The sequence below is a fragment of the Pinus tabuliformis genome, chromosome 4_1 (genome assembly GCF_031772625.1).
Source record: "Pinus tabuliformis cultivar Carrire ecotype Pingquan chromosome 4_1, CPIR1, whole genome shotgun sequence".
Classification (NCBI taxonomy): domain Eukaryota; kingdom Viridiplantae; phylum Streptophyta; class Pinopsida; order Pinales; family Pinaceae; genus Pinus; species Pinus tabuliformis.
Window position 1 is genome coordinate 814154469 of NC_142303.1, and position 8659 is coordinate 814163127.

Genomic DNA, 8659 nt, shown 5'->3' on the forward strand with positions numbered 1-8659 from the left:
CAGTTTGCAGTAAAAAGTACCAAGTAACACCCCTGTTTTACCACATTGTCTTCACCATTTCTTACAGATGATGTAACCTATTTTTTTTCCTTTCTGTTTGTGTGTAGATTGTTTCTCTTACTTACAGACATTGCTTTTTGATCCATGGAGAAGCAATAGTGATCCTAGCTCTGCATATTCAGGGATAGTGAGGACTCATTTTAGTTTCATAGGATATTTTTCTTGGAGTTTTTTTAAAGCGTTAGCCCCATTGCTCTGTCTCATTTAACCTAAGAAAGATGCACATTACCCATTAGATGAGCTATATTTCCGAGGGTCAAGGTATCCATTTCATGGTTGTTCGTGACCTTCAAATCTGAACTCTTTGTGGGTCGATTTCCTTTGTTGAGAGGGACAAGATTCCTTCACTTTACTTGCTGGCTGAGTTTCTCTCTCATTGGGTTGAAGTTCTTGGGAGAAAGATGTTGTGCACATCAATCTAGAGAGACGAGTTGGCTGCTCTTAGTTGGATCGAGTTTGGCATCTCAGGGGAACATATTCTGGGGACACCTGGGCCGAGTTTCTCCATTTTCCAGTAGCTGAGTTCCTTACCTTGCTGGTCGTGTTCCTCTGCTGCTTGAGAGGGTCGTATCACCTTCATTACTGGGTCGAATTATCTCTTTATATGTTGGCTGCATTAACTATCCTTAGTGGCTGAAGCTTAAGATTAAAAAGAGGCCAAGATACATCTAGTTGTTGTGCGTGTATATCAGTCACCAAGTAAACTCCTGTAGTGTATTCAGGGCTGTGGCAGAGGCTAAAGATTGAGGAATGAAGAGCTTGAATAGTTGTAGTCATCCCTGCTGATATTCCTCAAGGGGCTGAATATTGAAATGAAGGTTCATTGCTGTGTATGATATCAGGTTCCTCTGTTATACTTAATGCCATGTATTTTCTTTATTGAGTTTGTATAATGGCCCTACAATTTCCAGCTTGTTAATGATGCTCATATTTATCAGTGAATGGTGTTATTTCAGAGTATTGCATGGTATATTAGTTGCTGGTTGAAGACTGGTTGGCATATCAGCTCATAAATTAGAAATGCAATATTATTTAGTTCTGGGTTATTTGCATTGGTGAAAGGTGCTTCTTGTCATTGTATGGTATATATCAGAATTGTATCTTTGGCTGAAGTCTAATATCAAGGTTGTTTTCAGAGATTAGGCTTTCAGAGACTAGGCTTTCACCTGTGTAAGGGGCATTTAGGGACATGAAAAGAACTAAAAGAATTTTTCTCTGCTGTTTTAATTTTCAGTTGCAGATATGTCATCTCTTCATGGATTTTGTGATTGATGGTATCAGGTTATAGATAGTTTGTGTGCTATGGTGGGTATATGTTTTCACAGTGGCATTCTCCTCTGTAGATTGTTGGATGAATTTGCTATTGCATATGTTACGGATTGAATCTTCTTGTTTGGGCTTTTGGACGAGTTTTTAATATTTATTTGATGTGTAATGAGTTTTGAACCCTAACACCCAACTTAATATAATACAGTAACCTATTTTAGCATGGCCCCCAACTCAGCATTAACACAATACAGTAATTCATTTTAACATGGATCCCCAACTCTGTATTAATAGGGGTAACGTCGGGGTTCCAAGTTTGCATCAACATGATACAGTAACCCACTATAAAATGGGAAGGGCTGGAACTTTGATCACTTGCCTTGATCTATATATGGCTTAAGCTGAATCATATATTGTTTGTTGTATATTAAGCACAGAACATGTTCTCACCCCAGTTTGGGCACAAGAAAAGACAGTTTTAAACCCTCTAGATATGAGCAGGCCCTGAAGTTTGGCAGGCTCAAGATCTTACATATATCAGGGTCCCAACTAGATAGATATGGGAGATTGTGTAATTTGTTCCCTTATAAAATACTTTTTAGAAAATGTAAACGTGATACCTTTCATTTTTAGTTGTAAAATTTGTAGATTCCTGATATTTAGTTATGTGAGACATGATTATACACAGCTTACAGTAGATATTGATGTCAGACGAAAAGTAGTTGTGTTTTCTCCCCATGCAAATTTATAATTTTTTTCATGTTTTGTATTAATATTTTTTCAATTCTGGTTCAAAATTGGGCTGGATGAACGAAAATTAAAAGGGAAAATGTGTTCCAGCATGAAATTTTACTTATTTTCTTGAAGGATTTGATGTATAACCTTGAGTGGCTTTTTCCCACTGATATTTGCTTGGACATATTTTTTTGATTCATTGCCATATTTCTGACTGTTTGATTAAACCATTTAATATTGCAATTTCTGATATCTTTGTTTCATAGAAATGTTTAATCTTGTGGCTCGGGAGTAGCTGTAGTTTTCATTGATTTTGATTCATTGCCATATTTCTGACTGTTTGATTAAACCATTTACTATTGCAATTTCTGATATCTTTGTTTCATAGAAATGTTTAATCTTGTGGGTCGGGAGTAGCTGTAGTTTTCATTGATTTAAACATTGAAAGCATAGTTCTGTAGTGCTTTTATAATATTCCATTTGGTAAGGGTTAGTTTAATCCAGTCAAATCTTTTATGTTTTGGTGTTTTTTTGTTATATTTTTTTGTTTAATTTGTTGAAATTTAATAAGAAAGAGTTAGAATCACAAGTTTGAGTTGTAAAATCTACATAATCTAAATCTGCATAATCCAGATGTGTGAGTAGAAGGAATTTTCATAGTACTAATCTATTTATCTATTCAAAAAAACATTTTAAATAATACAAAATCATAATCTTACCGAAAATTATAACCCCAAATAAAAAAAACCAAAACACAAAATAATTAAATTGCACTTAATTAAAATGATCTTCAAACCTGTGTACAATGTTAACAGAGTTAGGGATTGTTCCTTAATCTTATTTTTGAAGGAAAAAGGTCTTTAAACCTTTGTGCAATGTTAACACAATTCGGTTTTGTAGATCCTGATTCCTTAGGCCTCTATGTCAAAGTAAATTTGTCTGTAGTGTAAACAGAGAAGGCTCATAATGATAATCCAAAAACACAATTATAAAGAAAAAAAATGAATTATATAATGTGAAAATTGTCAAAAATATTTATAAACGGCGATTGCCAAACACCAGAAATGTATTTAAGAAAATGTACTAAATCATAATTGCAGTGGTTACTCGTGCTAAAATGTTAGGAAGTAATGCCTCCCATTGCAGCATCAGCCGACCAAATTGTGTGTTTCAGATGTGAACTACAGATGATGCTGCGATGATAAATGGATATGATCAACAGTGGACAGCATAACACTGCTATAACTCTCTTGCTACACCCGTCTAGCAGTTGGAGTAGCAAAACCTGCCAACTATCTATTCACTGTAATTGTGATTTTCACAAGCCTAGTTGGAGTCACCCATCAATTCATATCAGTCCTTTCACTGACCTACACAGTTAGGGCACAGTTTCAGGGACCTCGGTCTGCTCCAGATCTCCGTGTAATTATAGTAGGGTTCGGTCTAGCAGAGTTCCTCTTGTGCAATCTCAGACGGTCACAGAAAGAGATAAATTAACCCATCCTAAAAAAATTGTCTTCATAAGGGATTCAACACCGTGAGCGGCCTTGCGAGCTGAGCCAGCGCCATGAGTAGGAGAAACGAATGCTCGAGAGGGTTGCAGAGGCCCTGTTCCGGGAGCGCGAATTAAGCAAATGAATGTTTGGTGTGAGGGATCATTTGAAAATGCGCGGGCGTTGGTTTGAAAATGCGTCAGCACAGCAGGTGCCAGCTCGGAGGTGATGGATCACCCGTTCCCAGAAAAAGTCGTCGTCGAGCTCCCAGAGAAATGATGGATGACATGGACATGTATGTATGGTGAGGCCGCTATCGGGTGCATTAAAGGCCCAATAGCAGGCTGGTTAGCTCTTAGCCTCGTTCCTCAGCAGTGGCGGCGGCGTTCTACAATGCCGTGAGTTGTTAGTCGTGTCAGCAGCACCACCGCCGAGCCCAGCACCGCACTGGCACTCCCGCCGAGACGTGTCGTTTTCGGATAGGTGAGGGGTTGGTCTTCTCAGCGGCAGCATCGTCGAGTCAAGCGCCGCACTCGCACTCGCACTCCCGCTGATACGTGGCATTTTCGGATAGGCTTTCGACAAGCGACAAAGGTCGGTGAGGTAACGCGCATAAAAATTAAAATGGATGATTTATTTAAAAACAAAAAACATACCCCAAAAATACATTGCAGAGAAATACTTTATATATAAATTTTAAAAACTATTTCTACCCTAACAAAAATATTATAAACTTAAAAAGCTATTTCACCCAAAACAAAAATATCGAATATATTTAAAAATAAAGAACATAACTAAAATAATACCTAAAAATTATATAGGTAAATTTATTTTTGATAAGTTTTTCTATTTAAAATAAAATAAAATTTATGTTTAGGTTTTTTTCACCAGTTTTATCATTTAAAAATATCATTTTTTTTAATAAATAAATATATAAATATTTTTTAATTTAATCTATTTTTTTCCAATACCATTTTGTTGTTAACTATGTAAACCAGTATATTTGGTTGTGGATTTTATAATTTTTTAGATCATAATTGCAAAATGTTATAATTTAATTTTGAAAAATTTTGAGTATTATTAGTAACACTATATTTGGTTGAAATTGGAAAAAAGTGACACTAATTTCAATCTCTAAAATAAAAAAACCTCCAGAGTTAATATAGGTAATTTTATAAATCTCTCTTGGTGTGAATCTAATTTTTATTTCTATATTATGTTCTATTTTGATTCTTAATTATGAATTTGACAATTGTGTTGGTATATATGCCAAGAAAGTGATATATTAATCTTGTAAGAGCAATTTAATTACAATAATCAATCACCTAGTATATAGATGTCAATATTTTGCAATCAAGCTCTTAAGCTGCAAGACAACTAGATTTTTCACTTGATTGACATAATCAATATCTTTGTAGGTTCTTTTAAATTGACAAATATTTTACTTTTGTTATAATGAAAGTGATTTTGTATGCATTCTCTCATTTCCCAATTTTTTTCTTTAATTAATGTGCAGTGATGTGTGTTTACATCCATTGTCCTCGTTAGAAGTCACTTACAATTTATTAAGAATAACTAAAAAAAACATCTTAAGACTTAATCATAACGTAAGTTGAAAACATCATTCCTCAATTCATTTTGGTATCATCTAATCTTAGGAAGGGTTTCCAATTATATTATAATTTTTTAAGTTGAAAGATTTTAGAATCTTAGATTTTGGACTTTTGTGATCCATATTGCAAATGAGAATGTCTTTCTGATTAATCACACTTTAGAATCTTCTAAAATGTCTTAATGGTCAATAAATCAATTAAGCATAAATTGACAAATAAAAATTCTATCAACGATCTAATAAAAAGAACTTTGAGAACATCATACTTATAATACCTTGTAAGTTGAAAACCACCCTCGAGTCAATGTGGTGCCATCTAATCCTAGAAAGGGGTTGTAATCCTACTTTTCCAAATTCAGAACATTTTAAAATATTCTAAATGTATGTTCAATAAAGCAAAAGTAAGTGGCCTCTTAACCACTCTATCAAACATCTTGGTAGGATAAATCAAAATAACTTCTATATTCTCTATCTAATTTACCAAAAAAAATCTAAAGTAAATTAATATTACTAATAAATTTAATATTTATAAACTTGCTTCATGAACATTGTACATTGTATCATTAGATGAACATTACCAAAAGTCAAAAAAAGACCTTCCCAATAGATAGTTGAGTGTCTGAAAAATTCTAAAAGTCAAAAAACAAAAATAGATTGCTAAACCATTTTAGGAGGGGTCATGGGATGGGAATTCTTGTAAAGCTTATAATAGCAATAAAGTCCTAATTTATCATTCTTACAAATTGAACTTTTAAATTTATGAAACAAGTAAACATTTTTTAAAATTTGATAAATCATCAATAAATACTTTAAATTTTAGTGAAGTCAATTTTTGTAGTGAAGTCAATTTTTGTCTGACGATGTTTTTAGTGGCGGTTGTTCCAGCTTTCGTTATCAAAATGACCAAAACCTCCAACAATCAGTTTCGTTATCAAAATGACCAAAACCTCCCAACCAAATGAGGTAAGTGCCCAAAAACTCAAGAATAATTGAAATCTCTCAATATGTAGCTTTCTCAATGATTTCCTCTTTTCTCTCAATATATAGCTTTCTCAATGATTTCCTCTTTCATGCACTACCTGCTTTCTCAATAATTTCCTCTTTTCTGCACTAAAAAATTTCCCTTTGTCTTAGTAGTACTCCCCTCCTTTTATTTCCCTAGTCCACACAATGCTTTTCTTCCTCCTTGTTAAGTGGAGCCATCCATGCTATAGATTTGATCAAATCTTTTTATCCATATTTGATTTCTGATTCTACCTTTTTTTTAATGAGTTTTGATTATTTTTATTAATATTAACTTTATTTAAATATTAAATTAATTTAATTTAATTTATAATTTTAATTAAATTGTTTTATTATTTTATTTTATTTTATTTACCATTTTAATTAAATTGTTTTATTATTTTATTTATATAAACAATTGTAACATAATTTATATTAAATTATTTTCTTTTGATTAAGGATTTATCATTTATATATGTAAAGGTGATATACTTACTAAATACCCATTTAATATATTTTTTGATAAGTTAGAATTTACTTTGATGATTGATTTATTAACTTAGTTTAAATATTTTTCCATATTAACTAGTATGTAAACTATTGCATTTATTAACTTAAGTTTAGATATTTTTTCATATTACTCTGTATGTATATTATTGCAATACATGCAGATCATGCATATGTAACTATCATATGGATGTCCCCTATGTATGTTAATATTGTCATTTTGTTTGTAATTGTAGGTGAGCCATTGCAATTCTGAAGTTCAAGTAAAAAAACTTTACTTCTAAAGTTTAAGTAAAAAAAACTTTACTATTTCAGGAAAGGAGAAATTTCATAGTCAAAGAAAAAGCCTCCTAGAGTGTTAACCCATTTTACAAAAGAGCCATTGTATGAGAATTCTAAAAATTTAAGTAAAAAAATCTTCACACGGAGATAGAGAAGAAATTTTATAATAACATAAATAATTCAATTATATTAAAATATATATATATATATAATTCCATAATATTAAAAAAATGATGCAAAAATCTTCTTAAATCTTGAACCACCATTTTAGGAAGGCCGACACTAGGCCATTGTATGGAAATTTGAAAATTTTTTAGGTTAAAAACTTTCACCATGGTATAAAAATTTCAAAATTCTTAATCTAAACCCACAAAATTCTCAAATTAAAAACTTTCACAAAATCCTTAAGTCCTTAAGTTAAAACCTTTACCCCTTTACCACTTTAGGAGAGGAAATTTTACGATAGTCTTTAGGTTAAAAACCTTCACCATGGTGTAAAAATTTCAAAATTTTTAAGTTAAAAACCTTCGCCGCTTTAGGAAAGGAAATGGAAAAGAAATTTTACAATTCATGATACTGACCAAAAAAAATATTAAAATCTTAATATTTTTTTCCATTACCTTTCTCTAAAATTTCAATGCTATTTTCCATTACTTTTACATTTTACATAATGGTTTTTAGAGGAATTGAGCTAATGAGATGGAAAAAATATTGAATAAATTATAATACACCAAATAATTCGCTCAATATTTTCCTCAGTTCCACTTTCTAACTATGACAATGCCAACTATGGCAATGGCAATGGCAGTGGCAGTGTTATAAAGCACGCAATGTTCTCCATCTTCACTTCTACTTTCTAGGTATTAGTATGACATACTAATGGTTTTTAGAATGGAGTAAATGAGATAATGGTTTTTAGAATGGAGTAAATGAGATGGAAAAAAATATTGAATAATTTATAATATACTAAATAATTCGCTCAATATTTTCCTCGGTTCCACCGTCTAACTATGGCAATCGCAGTGTTATAATGCACGCAATATTCTCCATCTTCACTTCCACCTTCTAAGTACGACAATGGCAGCGTTATAATTCACGTAGTATTTTCCATCCTCCTATAAAATTACTTGTGATATATATTAGCCATTTATATATAATTAGCTTAAATATATAATTAAATTGGTGCAAATTCTATATCCATATATATTCTTGGCACATGTGAATAATAAATTAATATCAATTATACGGTGTAATAATGGAATGCAACCATTCAGACAGTGATAATATTTTAAATATATTACATTAGTAGCAAGGATTTTGTTTTGAATCTGTTCAATACTTCAGAAATGACAAAACCAAGTGATCCCTCGATCTAATTATGTACTAGTTCTGTTTTCTACGCCCCTTCTTGAGATTACAAAGACATTACAATTTTTGTCTCTAACAAACGTCTGGAACGTCACGTTTACAATATGCACCATTCTGAAACATGAGTTGAAACATCCCCCGAAAAATCAAAGCTGTATTGATGCTTGTTATAATAGTAGTGCATGGTAATGAAAATTTGAAACATCCCCCCCAAAAAACCAAAGCTGTATTGATGCTTGTTATAATAGTAGTGCATGGTAATGATCACATAAGATAAAAGAGTGTATGTGAGAGCAAGTGTGAGAATCTATAAATCGCGACATTATAATCAATA